The sequence below is a fragment of the Drosophila santomea genome, chromosome 2R, assembly GCF_016746245.2.
Source record: "Drosophila santomea strain STO CAGO 1482 chromosome 2R, Prin_Dsan_1.1, whole genome shotgun sequence".
Taxonomy (NCBI): Eukaryota; Metazoa; Arthropoda; class Insecta; order Diptera; family Drosophilidae; genus Drosophila; species Drosophila santomea.
In genome coordinates this window covers 20,622,800-20,637,919 of record NC_053017.2, presented here as the reverse complement: position 1 = coordinate 20,637,919, position 15,120 = coordinate 20,622,800, and positions in this window count along the sequence as shown.

Here is a 15,120-nt window from a genome sequence, read left to right as displayed (position 1 = left end):
CAAATTAATTGAAAAAGTTACACGCATCGCTAGCTTCTCTTATCCACCACGGCTTCTTGTCCCTCTTAATCCCTCTTAATCCCGCCATGTCCCTCCTTGTCCTCCAGATGGGCAGCTCGCCAAAGGAGTCGGCGGCATTCCAGCTGGTCGAAGGATTCGCACTTGATAAGTCGCCCGTTTGGGATTGCAATAGCAAGTTATGCATACAGAGGCCTCGATTTCCTTTTCATTCGAAATGTATCTCTCAAAGATATATATCTCGGCATATATAAGTTAGCTTTAGATCAAATTATACCTTATATTATTAATATTTTCAGATACTTCAGATATATTGCTTGGCGTTTTGGTTTATGGGAACCACCCAGCTCAGTCTCCGCCAGTTGGGGCCACCTTCTCAGAGCTCCAATCTGCCGGATTTTAGATGGCTTTGTGCGCATTGCCTTTCGGTTTCATTATCGCGAAAGCGGCACGCGATGCCAGAATCGTTGGGCCAACAGAACCAGGCCAGAACCAAATGCGAGCTGCGATGTACAGAGCCAAAGTTGCTTTACAAGTCGGCGCGTTTGTAATCGCTTGCAGCTCCATGTGCCCCAACCCGCCCCCTCTGGCCCCTTTGGCCAGCTGCCACTTAGGTGCCCATATGCAAAGCGACAAAGTGTGAAATTTCAGCGAGAATCGCAGGAGTTGGCTGCAGGATGGGGATCTGGAATCACACGCGTGTGTCTGCAGGGCAGGATTCCAGCTGACCAGTTGACCAGTTGACCAGCTGGCCATGTTTGCATAAGCCCCAAATAGCCATGGACCAAGTTCTGTAGCTCTGCGGACTAATTAATGCTGCTCCGGGGATTTTTCAGCTTAAAGGTTAGACTGGTAGACTGGTGGTATAACCCAAAATGCCTTTACATGGATATACGTACTATATTTGAGGTAAGTTCCTTTCCATATCTTGAATGTTTCCAGCGAAGTAAGCAGATCTTTGGGACACTTCAAGAGCAGCGATAAATTCATTTCGAGCGTATCGCTAGCTGCACAAAGGGCCTTCCTCTATTGGCCAACATTTGTCAGCGGCTTGCGCCCTTATTTTATTTGCACTTGTCTTCAACTAGTACCCCCCTCCCCCACTCCCCCACTCCACCCTTCACCCGACCAAGATGTAACAATTTCAACCTATAATTTATTCAGCTAAATCCTTTGCCGCCACGAGCCAAGCAAAACGGAGCGGAGCGGAGCAGTGAAAATAAATTAAATGGAAATCATTTGTCTTGCTCAACAAAATATCACGCAAATGGGCAAAAAAGGAGACCGGGCGGATATAGGGACTATGGAATAGGGAATAGGGAATAGGTGGGCTTCTTCCTGCCCCTCCAACAAGTGGCAGCTCCCAAGGAAATTTGCATAAAGAAATAATATTCATTGTGCGTCGGAGGAGACTGTGCAAAAAGGATTTGAACATGTCAAAATTGTCCTTGACGGACGCCCAAGTGGATAGGAAGATGTCGTGTGGCTGCCACAGCCACGTTTTGGCCACGTTAAAGACTCCGATTCTTGGCCAGATCCATTGCTTTGCGTTTAAAAACGACCTCAAGTGTGCAACAATTTTGCTGGTTTCTTTTCCGCTGCCGTTTGTGGTCAGCTGCTAAACCTCTGGGCTTATCACAACTTAACTATGTATCTGCTTCGTTTCAGGGCAATTTTCGTGCGCCACGCCCACTTAGGCCGCCCTCAAACGGCGAAACTATCTGAAAATCTCAGACGGGCCAGAAAGGGGCGATTAACAAGATTAAAAGCGCCATTAAATGCTTTGATTTCGTACAGGCCAAGACCACGCAACCGCAGATACGCAAATGTACGTACAGGATGTGTGGATATGCGGATGTGCGGATGTGTGGATGTGCAGATACAAAGATACTTCGGCACCGGGGATGAGGTGGAGTTGGATTTGCAAAAGGCGCACCCAATAATTTATCCCCGTACCAGTGCCAGTGAGCGAGTCCGCCCCCAGAAATCTGTTCTTGCTTAAGGGAACACATGTTTGCGGCTGCAGCCCCAGCTGCTGCCCAAATGTATCTCGGCATCCCTCGGATACTGGGATACGGGGATACAGATACAGATACACAGCCTCGCCTGGAATGCCATCTGCTCCTTGGTCAGGACGTAAATTACGCAAAATTTGCTGTTAAGTAGTTTAGCGCCAGCGGCAGATACACACGCATCCCCAAATCCGGCAAACCCTTGGATGGATTGATTTAGGTGCTGGTTAAGCTCAGCACTTGATCCCAACTCGAATTGGAATGAAATTATATACTTGGGCAGAAACTTTTCGTGTTCTGAAGCGGTTAAACAAAGAGTTGGCCAACTACACACATACGAGTTGTAGCATTTTTATACGAGTTAAATGCAATGCGAGGCAACAATGCCAATAGCGCTGCACAACCATTTTAATTGTTAACACATTAATGTTGGCCAACAAATAGGCTTTGGTCCGTTTGTAATTTTAATATGCTTATGCTCAGTAATTTGCAAATGCCAGCCGAAATGTGTGATAAGTTCGGAGGTGAACAATATTTAGAAACGAAATGAAACACAATTTTAAATGCAAACATAACGAGATTTAGTTTTATTTTTGTGCTGGCAGTGCGTTTCGAAAGTGTAAAAATATTAGTTAATAATTAAAACTAAACTTCACATAAATATTAATTATCATAACAATTCAGAAAAACCTTCTTTGCCACTTTGACATTTTTCTGGTCTTTTATTTCGTAGTTTCTGATAGTTTGCTACTTAAAGTTTCGTCTTTTGCTGCATCTAAAACATACAATGTTTAAGTGAAATTTATTGGCTTTTTGCAGCCGTTAGCCGGAATTTAGTAATAAATGGAATTCAACAATAGAGCGCACCAGGCCAAATTGCATTACATTCGCCGGCAAAGGGCAGTGGCAAGTGGCAAAGTGGCAAGTGGCATAAGTGAGCAAAAATAATTTAATGGCGAATTGCAATGGCAGCGGGCGGCGGGCGGCGAGGGGGCGGCAACTAATTTAAATTGAAATTAAAATTGATTGTTTTTTAAACGCGTCACGTAGGCCATTTCCCAATTGCGCGGGTGTGAAGAGGGGAAGTGGGGCAGTGGGTGGCTGGGTGGCTGGGCGGCAGTTAAGTGCGTGTCAGTGCGAAGCGGAAGGTGCACCATGCGGCTGCCACGTCATTTGCAACAATGCCGGGCAAACAAACAATGGCGCTACCAAAGTGCGGAACGCTCAGAATGTTCAACAAGCAAACAAATTCGTTAACAAATGTTCGAAATTGCAGCGGCAGCGGCAGCAACAAAGCCGGCAACAATGTTTAAAACAAAGCCAAAACAAAAATTGAAATTGGCTAGCTATGGAAAAAGCGTTCAGCGGGCCAAATAATGAAACAATGCCCAAACAGAAGCGACTATCGGCATGCCCTTCTGTTTTGCGTGTCACATGTATTATTCAGTTCATATTAATTCCTCAACGAAAGTACACATGGAGAAACTGCTGTGTAATTTAAAACAACTGCAATGGAATTTCAGCAGGGAATTTCTTATAGAGAGAAAGGATAAAACTTCTAAATAGGCGTAAGTTTAAAGCACACAATTAAATACATTTGTAAATATTTGAAATATATAAAATTATACATTAGTCTTGCATTGCTTGTTTAAACATCGTTGGTCAGCGCGAGTGCATTTTCCAGCGGCGGAAAATTCAGTCGGCTCAACTAAGCCCACTTTCGCATTTTCCCAGCACGTGCTGTCTCTTTCCCGGCCGAGTATAGCGCACTCTGTCGCACCGCCCACATTTGGCATCCACTCAATTATATTGCGTGGCTGTTAACGCTTTTGTTTGTTGTTGCGGCCGGCTTTTCAGAGGCGGGGGGAGGGGAGTGGCGTTGGGCCTCTCGAAATGTATTTTTGGGAAATTGTTGCTAATTTTTTGCGCATAGCTAAATTGAATTTCGCAGCTGCGCCACGTTGCATGGCTTCTGCGATAGCCGCACGTGCAGTTGACCAGGCGGTGCCCACAACACGCCAGGGAGCAGCACCGAAAAGGAAAACCTCTGGAAAAACCCCCCACCTCTGAAAAAACCACCACTTATAATTGCCGCCATCATCGCGGACTCTTATATGGCTTGGCCCTCTTGGCCCGCTTTTCTTGCATATTATTTCACTTTATTTTGGCCCCGGCCACTGGGATGCTCGGCTGTTTGGCTGCTGCCCAATTAGCCGCCTTGGTTGTTGGTTGTTGGTTGTTGGCTTTTTATTTCTGTGTTTAGCGGCTAATTTGGGTAAACGTTGTCAGTGCAGCAAGCACTCGTTTTATTATATTCCTGGCTAATTGCCGCACCGGAGCAGCGGAACGTGCCGCTGTGGAACACAACAAAGCCATCAAAGACTCATCGATTCGCCGGGGCAGTGAGGCCTCGCTAAATGCCACACTAGCTGCAGATGCTTGCAAATAAGTTGCAAATAGGTCTCTTGTACCAACACATAAAATAAATAAAATTTGATTTAAATGCTTTAGTATTCAGAGTGATAGTTAACATTCGCGTATTTGATTGATCTCAGGGGTTTCACTGTACCCGCCCATCGCCCGCCCCTGACTCCGATCAATCAGTTGATGGTTAACTTCGAAAAAAGCTTTTTAAAGTCGAAACTTTTCCGGCGAGAGCGGTGCCAATGAGAAAAGTTCGTCTGCCGTTTAGTTTTTCAGCTTTGCCCTTTTTTGCAGCTGCAAGTTCCGTGCCATCAATAGTTTTTTAATAATTAAAACAGCGCCAAAGCAATTAATTTTAAATTTTAAAAAGGTTACACACACACCACCACCAAAGTGGCTCCGCTACTGGCCGGCAGGGGGCGCTGCTGCGGCGAAGGCGACTGCGGTTAGAAAATATGAGACATGGAGCAAAATGTCTGGCAAATGTCATCTGAAAAATTTAAAAGCTCCGCAGACCCCCCAGCGAAAAAGGGGGTGAGGGGTGTGCATTTGGGGCGCTAGGTGGGCATGGCTGTGGGTTGTGGGCGGTCGCGCAATGGGGCGTATGCTCGATGTTGGCAAAGGCGAAACTTAATTAATTTGAGTAACTTGGCAGTCGTCCGATCTGGATGCCCCCACCTCTAGCTTCACCCCCTCCATCCTTTCCCACCCAGCCGTGGGCGTCTTTGTGGAACTTTGGGTGTGGCATGAATTCTTAATAACTGCTGCCAAAGGGGCGGCCACCCGGTGGGCCGTGGGGCCGGGGGGCGTGGCTGTCGCAGAAATACAAAAAAAGTACAGGAGAGCTGACGGAAAATACTGCACCGCCCCTCATTTTAATAAAAGGGTTTCAAAGTAAGAAATTACGGAAACTGACTATGTCAACATAATTAACTCTGAAGTGAGAAAAGGGGAATAGGACCAAATGGCCAAAAGGACCTCGCCCCGGCACATATGGATTCATTTCGCTCAGCTGGTTGCCAAAAAGCGCGGCTGCAAAAAAGATGATGGCCACCACACACCATCCCATTCATCCCATTCATCCCAACGCGCTACCAAATCTGGCAAATGGCGTCGAGTGTTTCCCATAATTAATTTTAATGTGTTTTTTAGCGCCTTTCCGCCCTTCAGCCTTTCCAGTCCAGGCCGAGCTCCACCGAGTTACGGAGCCCATTTGGCGCATTCTTCTAATTGCCCCCGGCTGTGGCAGAAACAGAATCTGCAATCAGCGCAGCACTTTTTGCAAATGCCACTTGCCACTTGCCACTTTTTGGCATTTCGTCAGGCAGAGGTGACTGCATTCATTGGATATTCACACTTCTATGTGGAGGTGTCTGTACTCCAAGGATAACCTAATCATAGCTCCAGAACTGAGTTGATTTAAGATATACATTACCCATGGTACTTGCCTGATAGCAAAACTTCTGATTGCCCAAAGAAAACTACATACTATAGCTGAGAACTGAGAAGCTCTTAATTTGAGTCTTGTGACCGCCGATGGGGCCACATGTGTCTGGCTTCCTGACCAAGTCTTTCAGCGATATGGACATGTACCTCTCTATCTGCAGCTAAAGTGCAGCACCACAAATGGAACTGCTGACAGCTCACTTGGACAGGAGAAAGTACGTTGAGTTGGGGCCAAGAGCCGTGTTTTGGGGATGACTTTTCAATTGGTCGAAAAGCGAAGCACATTACGTTGTCTGAGTTGGTAACTTTAAATGAAAATTTCTGAGCATTAATTATTTAATTTAAATTCTGGAAATGGCAACAATTATATTACTTCAATTCAAAAAGTCTAGTATGCCTGTGAATACTACCTAATGTTATACAACATGCCGCTGCAGGAAATTCCACTTTAATGGCAAATCTAGTCATCTTCTTTTGCGGCTATCCCTAAGCTGCACATTGTGTCCTGTCACCAAAATGGCGTTAAACTCTGCCCAATGCCCCGAGTAGCTCACTGGCCATCCTCAATATGGCTCGCTGACATGTCCAGTGCTCCAGCACGTTGGCCACTTCGTCCCAGTTTCGGTGCAGAAAATGCTCATAAAATGTCGCCGGAAAACGGACCTTAAGCCCCTTGTCAGCTCGCTGGGGAGAGAGGGGGGGTGGAGGGGCGGTGGAAAGCGGAGGCGGAAAAGTCCTTCTGACCTCGGGCCATGTGGAGCCCGATGTGAAGCTCGATGTGGAGCAATTTACAGGCTGTGCCGGGTGCGTTGGAAAGTTAATGCCCTGTCGCAGATTAAAAGCAAAACATGTGAGCGGAACTACGAGCTCAGGTGAAAGGGTCGATTTTGCGGGTTCGGGAAAGCTGCATTTGCTGTGTCATATTAGCACAACAGATTTTCCAGAATTTCCGCCATCCTCGGGCTCAGCGAGCGGGACTCTGGGTGAAAAAGCCGGCATTTCGTGATAGTTTCGCTCAATTGAAAACTTTATCCTTCGACATCCGCTGGCAACGGGAATATGTATGTATGTACGTATATAAAAACCGAGAAAAACACAATTAATTATTTAGACCTGCGGCATTTTCAATTAACCCGGCTGTTTACAAATAGAACTCTAGCGTAGGGCCACTGCCAATATTCAAACAGAAACAAACGAAATCGATTCCATCAGTTGGCTGATGGCTGCCTGCCGCTTTTTTCAATTAAATTCAGTAAATTCAGTTCACTCGGCGCTCATCAGACAGCTCCACTAGCATCTTCTATTAGCTTTCCTCCAGCAGTTTTCCGGAAACGGTTATTGAAATTGTTTCGAACACTTTGCGCCTTCAGTTCAGTTCAGTTTGGGAAAAGCCAAGCGGCGAATGACTGGCTGGGTCATTCGATTCTATTGCTGAGGGCGAGAGAGCCTGCTGTCTGTATTCTATTTTCTATTTTCTGTCTTCTGTTTTCCCGCTTTTTATGTTTTATTGGCGTCTCAACTTTGTCACGTGTCAATATTCGGAGCTGGGTACCCGGAAAAACAGCGGGGGGAAATAGAAGGTGGTGGAAAGTGGAAAGTGAGCGCCAGCAGCTCATTTAAATTTTAATTTGTACGGCAGTGGAGTCTAAAACAGTGGAGCCCCCGTCTATGTGGCCATATCTGTTTTTCGGCAGGACCAAGTTTTCGCCATTGACAGTTGCCTTGCGAAGAAACTTTCTGCGGAATTCCCATTATGTTTCAAAAGCTTTTCCGGTTGACTTTACCGCCGAGGTCATGAATTCGTTTCGCTTCAGCTTTGATTGAATAACTGAATGATCTTCGATGGTGCGGCAGTGGTGTTGAAATGAAGAAAGTTTATCATAATGAATTTTTCAAACCCAGCAAAGGATTTTATTTAGTAATAAGCTTACTTAAATAAATGCAGCTTCCTACACTTATTGTCAGCGAAATAGCACAACTATATTGGATATTTTTTCTGTTTTCCGCACAATGGACGAATGCCCAATACGAAAACCACAATCGAGGGCAGCGATTTCATTTGGGATAACCGACCGAGTCATTTCACATTTATTGCGCGGCACACATTTCTCGCTTTCAATGAAAGATAAAAAAATAAAACATCTTTAATCGATTTATGAATTGTTGAACATGTCCAGCGCTCCATGTATTGATGAATTGACTGCATTGACTGCATTGACTGCATTGACTGTACTGAGTGACTGAGTGATGCCCGGCTCGGCAAACAATGAACCAATTTCATTTAAATCGCATAAATTCAAATAAATGAATAACAACCGAGCACAAGTGGTGGTGAGATGAACGGCGGCGAGTTCTGAGATTGCGGAGACAAAGATTTAATAAAATGACACAAAAACACGCCGGGCAAACATAAAAATCAATAAACAATAAAGTTGATTTATGCGTCAAAGTGTCAATTGGCAGTAGCACAGTGCCCCACAGCTTTCCCCCTTTTTCCAGCCCCCTCCTCTTTCTACCCCTGGCCATCCAATGTGGGCAGCGGGCATCCATGGCGTATGCGTAATTTCATTTGACAGTGCAACCGGTCGACAGTGAAGCCTGCGAGTCGTCGACTGCGCCTGCAACGAATTTAAGTGCTTCATGCGATATGCATCACTGCAGCCACGCCCTCTGGCACCGCTCGTCACTCCGCCCCCTTACTATTTGCCATTTTATTTCGAAATATTTTCCACCATTCAATGAATGATTGAGAAATATGCTTTTGATTTTATTCGCGCTGACCGGCAACAGTTGCAGATCATGTTGCACTTATTGTTGCAGTTGCAGATTTGACATCCGCGAGGAAGAGACACAGGCGGGGGGGAGGGGGAGGAGGAAGAGCGGACTCCACAATTCATCTGTCAACCAAATCAATTTTGTGGCTTCAGCCATTTATCTTTGTTAGCGCTCAATTGACGCAGCCGCTGCCACAGATACAGATACAGATACAGATACTGAAACAGATACAGATACGGATGCAGCTACAGATACAGATAGTGGTTCTCATTCCGATTCTGAATCGGTTGGCTACTGCCATTTGGTTCGGTGCGACTAATTGAAGCTGCCAATCGGCTGGCTGATTGGAAATTAATTGGGTTTTGTAGCTTTTGTTATATTTTGCCCCAGAATACGATACAAGTTATTGACGCGAGGCCATGGAAATGAGTTGGACAAGTAGCGCGTTCAGTTTAGTGTGAATTGCTGCAGGCCCACATCAATATAATCCGCTGGTGAAAGCCCATCACTGCAATCGTCATATGCACTTGCTATTTTTGGCGATATTTGACACTTTTCAGTAGAGGGAATCATTGGCGCATTTGCAATTCAGATGGCGAACTACAACTACTAACGAACTACTAACTTGATAAACATCAAACTTATTAGTTAAACCATTTAGCTTGGACAACAGCTGACCCATTTCAGAATGTGGCTCTAAAGTCCAGTGTCACCGCAATTGACAATCGCACATGCAAGTGAGCACATCCACATCCAGCGGGCGAATCTTCTTCAGGGGCTCAGACCCACTCAGCCGTGCCGAAGTGCTCCTTTCTCTTTCCCCAGTTGGTCCATTGTCCACGTAATCAGCTCAAGAGCGATTATCTCGGTGCGGCAGCATCTCCAGCTGGGCGGATAACCCACTCCTTGGAGATCGCAACTCAGTTTGTTTGCCAATAGAGAGGACGCCGTCGCTGGAAACTGCAATTCATCAACTCAAATCAGAGGAGGAGAGGCAGGAGAGGCAGGAGAGGACGCCGCTGATCCACACGTCCTCCACAAGTCTCCTGGCGGCAGTTTGCCCACCCACAGTGGCCACAAGTCAACGAGGTGATTTCCATGCAGCCATGGGTTTCGGTTTCGGTTTGGGTTTGGGTTTAGGTTTTGGTTTTTGTCTTTTGGTCTTGCTTTTGGACAGGCACTCAATGGGGAGCCGGATTAGACGCGACACTGATTGGGCCCGTGACCAGAGTGGTCCGCATGACGAGTGCAACAGTTTGGGCACAAAGCCTATGGGGTAGCAGGTGTCTAAAAAGATGAAAGCCTGCTGCATGCCTTTAGAACTAAGTAATAATATGCTTCCGAATACCAAACGACTTTAGATGCATCTGATTCATGGAAAGTACCGTACGTAAACTCGGTCAAGAAGCGCGGCGACCATTTCAGTCCAGTGCTCCCCATCCCGATAGCAATCCCCATCCATTTGCAACCCGTTTCCATTTCGGGACCCATCCGCATGCGTTACGCAAATTGAATTCGTTGGCTGAAAATTTATGCAACGTCGCGTCGGCCAAGAGAAAGCAACAAGAACAATCGGGGGATATATGTTCGGTGGGGGGCATTGGATGGGGGTAGGGCATATTGGGGACCTTCGGTGACTGCTGGTGTGTGTATTTGGACAATGTACTTGGACGTAGTCCGATATCGACAGCGTTGCAGCAACAGCAGCAACTGCGGCTGCCACTGCATGTAAAACTGGCAACTGGCAACTGGCAACTGGAAGCTTCAGCCGGCGAGCGACTGAGAAATTTATGCTTTGTTTTGCCTTGGCGATACATGGAACATCAATTCTCGTTAACTTTTCATGCACGACTGGGCGATGGAACATGAAATGGATATGGATATGTATATGGATATGGAGCCCCGATTCCCGATTCCCGATTCTCAATTCGGAACCACTCGACCCAGCCGAGAAGAAATGGACAAAACAATCAAACAGAGAGTTTCGAATCCAACGCACAAGAGTGGTTATTTAAATGAATAGAATCGAGTCTGAATTTGCTCACACTCTGTGCGCGAGTAAAACTAATATTGAATTGAAGATACATATTTGTATTTATATGTGCAGGCAAATATATACAACAGAATGTAATCTGCCAAAGTGCGTTTAGTTTTTTGCCTCCAGTTCTAATCTATTTATCACAATAGCTTTATGGATACCGGAAATCTTTAATTAAGCAGTGAAAGGAGAACAATAGAGCTGTAGCTGACCAAAAAAGCGCACAACATGCATCAACTGGCGTTGCATGTTTTGCTGAGCACTTAATTAAACTCATTTCTAGATTTCACACCAGCTGTGTTCGCTTCAACCACAACACATTCATTCGATTGTGCGAATTTATCAATTGTTCCTCCTGGATTTGGCCCAGACCTTCCGCCCAATTGAGCATCAAACACGACCGACTTGCCGGGCACATAAACCGCAAATTCGTTTTATTAACTCACCCGCGTATTTTTTTGTACATATTTCGCTATGCATGAAATGGGCAACTTGGGTGGTTGTATCCAAGTGGGTGGCTGTGTTCCGCCCACTGAACATGGACATGGGCATGGGTATGCAAAGCAGGCTGACCTTCGTGACAAAGAGCACGGCGACAAGTCACAACAATTGCCTGGGCCATTCAATAAAAATGTAAATTAACTTATCAATTACAACGCCCAAAACAACAATAAACTGCACGGCCATTCGAGGAGTGGCCTACTGCCATACTAGCCACGTAGCCACGTGCTCCAAGGACCTCCGGCTGTACGTGAAAAAGGACATTTCGCCCGAGTCTGGTCCAATCTTGTGGCCACTTCTCCGGCCTTCTCTGGAGTTCCTTTGCAGCTCTCGAAAACGGTTTTCTTATGCAAATTGCCAACGCTAAAATATTCCGGGCTCATAATTTTTATTTCCGTTATTCGAGTTTCAAGATTGTACTACATGCTTGTTGCCTGGCGCATCCCCTTCTGCTTTTCCCGTTTCCCCGCTTTCCCGTTTTCCCGGCTCCTTCGAGCGCTTTTCCTGCGCCTTTTGGGAAATTTGCCTTGCTAATATGGCCGAAAAGCAGCAGCGCAATGTCTGCCAGGTTGTCTGCTGTCTGCTGACTGTTCTCTTCCTTTTTTTTTCCCCGGCCAATTCCTGGCGCAATCTTCCCAGCCTCCAAGTGGCACAGTGTGGGTGGGTCCGAAGATATCGTGGACATAAATGACATAAGTTACGACTGGCAGATCAGATAACATCTTAATTTAGGGAGTGGGCGAGAGCAAAGTTCAGTGTAGCTGGGGGCCGCTTTCAAGCTAAGTGATTGTAATGGCCCACACAAGGCCGAGAAAACTGCAAACAGGATCGAAGGGCCTCCTTCTCCACACGAGAGGCCTTTCGAAAGCAGATGGAGTACTTTAAACGACTTCCAAGTTACTACAATTATTTCATAAACTTCAAACTTTCTAAACAGATATACATTGTATATATCAATCTGAAACAAGCTATCCCTTCATGTTAAATTATGTTTTTATTATTATTTTTTTGGAGTGCCAAAACCTTTTCTAAGTGCAATCCCAACACCTCAACGCAATGGAATGTTGCTCTCGACCAGGTGAGATTTGCTCGTCACTTGAGAGCCTCCCACAGAATTTTCACACAGTAGACCGCTCATGGCATTACCTCTCCCCTCTCCCATTTCCCAGTGCCCTGTAATTTTCCGGCCAGCTCCTCCAGAATTGAAGCATCACAAAATCAGAGCTGGCCGCTGAAAAATGCAGACCGGCACGGAAGTGGTCAGCAGGCGGAGCACCAATGATTCTGATGAGTGGTTTGGGTTTGGAATTGGGTTTTGGGTTTGGGTTTTGGGATGGAGCTTCGCCTGGTCATGCAAGGCGCATTTTCGCACTCACACCATCGATGCTCTCTTAGTTGCTTTTCCAGCAAGTCAGACAAATTATGGCCACGATTCGACTTGGGCTCTTCGAGGAAAAGGAGCTCCTACTGCTGGTCAGGCGATAAGCATTTGCGTGATTAATGAAATGTGAGGCCCGGTTGTTCGCTCTCAAGGCAAAAGAGTTGCGAAAGGCCTTTCCATAAATAAACAATTAGGCCTCGCCACCCGCAAGCGACTTTCCATTCTGCAGCTCCGACAATCCTGACTTACTGGCTCACAATGGGCGGGCTTTTCCGCTTTTCCGCTTTTCCTGCCTCCCTGACTCCTGTTTTCCCCATCTAATTGACTCGCACTCGCCCAATTAGAACTCGTAAGCGGGCACGCTTTGCCCATTTGAATTTATATTGGGAATTAATTTAATTAATAGAGCGACTGTAACGGGAAAGGAAAGGGGCAGTGGTTGTGGGTGTGGGTGTGGGTGTGGAGTCACCTACCAGGTGTCGTATCCATTTCCCAGTTACCCTGGGCAATCGCGGCGGGAAGTGTCAAACAGTCAACTCAATAACTGTTTATTTCGCCTGGCACATTGCCAATTTTGGCCTGGCTGAGTCAGTTGGTAATCGTTTCTCCTTATTTTTTTTTTTTGGCCAACTAGAGCACTCGTATATTGTGGCTGCGGAATTGGCAACTCTTTTCTGCTGGGCCATGCATTTGCATTTACTATCTCAATTGGCGGTTTGCATTTCATTAGCCCGAGCAGTTTCGTTAGGCAAGCCAATTTATGGCAATAAAGGTGTTAAGAGCTCTGGTAGATCTATTTGCAAGGTAGTTTAATGGTTTTATTGTGTGACCTCCCACTGATTCGTTAAAACTTTTCTAGTATTAGTGTTTCATGCTTATAAATTTGTTAGCTTACTTATTTACATAACATAGACCATTTTAATTGCCAAGCAAATTCCCGGTATAAATCAGACCATTTCAAAGGCATTTTCCGCCCCTTCACTTTGCACTGACTCTGCCGTCTCAACTCCTCGCAAGATCACTGCCCACCTGATGTCGAGGTGATCGATGTCCCTGGACAGCCGTTGCCATCCATAACGAGGCAAACTCCCAGGCCAAAGACGCCTCCGCAGCGCCAAACCCATTTTCCGCTTTCCATCCGCCCATTTGCTACCGTTTAGCCAGATTGATTTCGGGCCAGAAGCCGCACGACTCCGCCGATCATTCCTCCCACTTTTCTCAAGGGGGCGGAGGGCTGTCACGCCCACCTCTGCAGTTTTCCCATCGCCCAATCGCCCAATGCCGAGCCCATCAATCAACTTCGAGTGCTTGCAGTGAGCGGGAGGCACTCCACTTGCTCGTACCTGCCTCCGAATCCGCGAGTCCCGAATCCCGAGTCCGCGAATCTCCAAATCCGCGAAGAGGACGCGGCAAGAGGTTGCGCCTGGGAGCGCTTTGGGTTGTAAAAATCGTTTCGGCATCATTTTTCATATCCGCAACCGAAACAAAACCGCCAAAAAGAACCAAAACCACCAGAAAACAATATGCAGTTGGCGGCTGGGAAATCGAGTAGCATCCTAACTGCAGCAGCTTCATGCGGCGTTGGAAAAATAAGTGGTATGAACGCTTCAAATACCCTAAGGTTGTCTGCTTCAAGCAATATTACGATTATGAGAAGTCTGAATAGAATGTACAAAAATTAACTTAAAACTCACTTCTTTCTTTCTTCTTTTATTATAAGCAATTTATGTTGGTCTACCACCCATGCCGCCAAGAGTGCCAATGCATCTCAGTAGTAATACTTCCAGGGTATGTGTTGGTGCATTGCTGGGTATGGGTTAAGTTTCGGTGGCCAGGGGTGCGTATACGTGATCGCTACATTTCTTTGGACTTTAGCTACGCTTTGTTTGCGCTGCTATCGACACCCCTGCCCCGCCCCTGCCGCCCTCCTTTTTGAGCCTTGTTTGCTCTTGGCAGTGGCGTGCGAAAGAGACGGCTGCAGCGAGACAGAAAGAGACAGCGCGACAGAGAGACGGTTTCGATGTAGCGCGAATTTGTTGCAATTTCTCATTGTCAGCGAACGCGTTCGCCGGTAAATTTTGATTAAACGCTCCGCGGGAATTCACTTTGGCTGCACTTTTTGTTTTTATTTGTTACTTTTTTATTTTGCCTGCCGATAGGAGGTGGCATCTCCCATTTCCCATCCTCCATCCGCCATCCACAAACCCAAATCCCAGTTGGTGGCCAACTCTTTCATTTGAATTTGATAAATGGCGCTCGTTGCAAAGCGATATGTTATGCAATTTAGGGGTTTCCTTTTGACTTAAAAAATATTGAAGCGATAGCTAAATGTTTGTACAACTCGAAAATAAATGAACTGGCTGCCAAAGAGACAGCGAAGTGATGAGACTTTAATCAGGCTTTCGGAAATCAATTTAAGAGAGCGAAAAGGCGCTATTCCAATAACTTACCAGCTTGGTAACTTATCTCGATTAAATCGATTTCGCTTCACTGCAATACCCTGTAATAAGAGTGCTTAAAAGGGA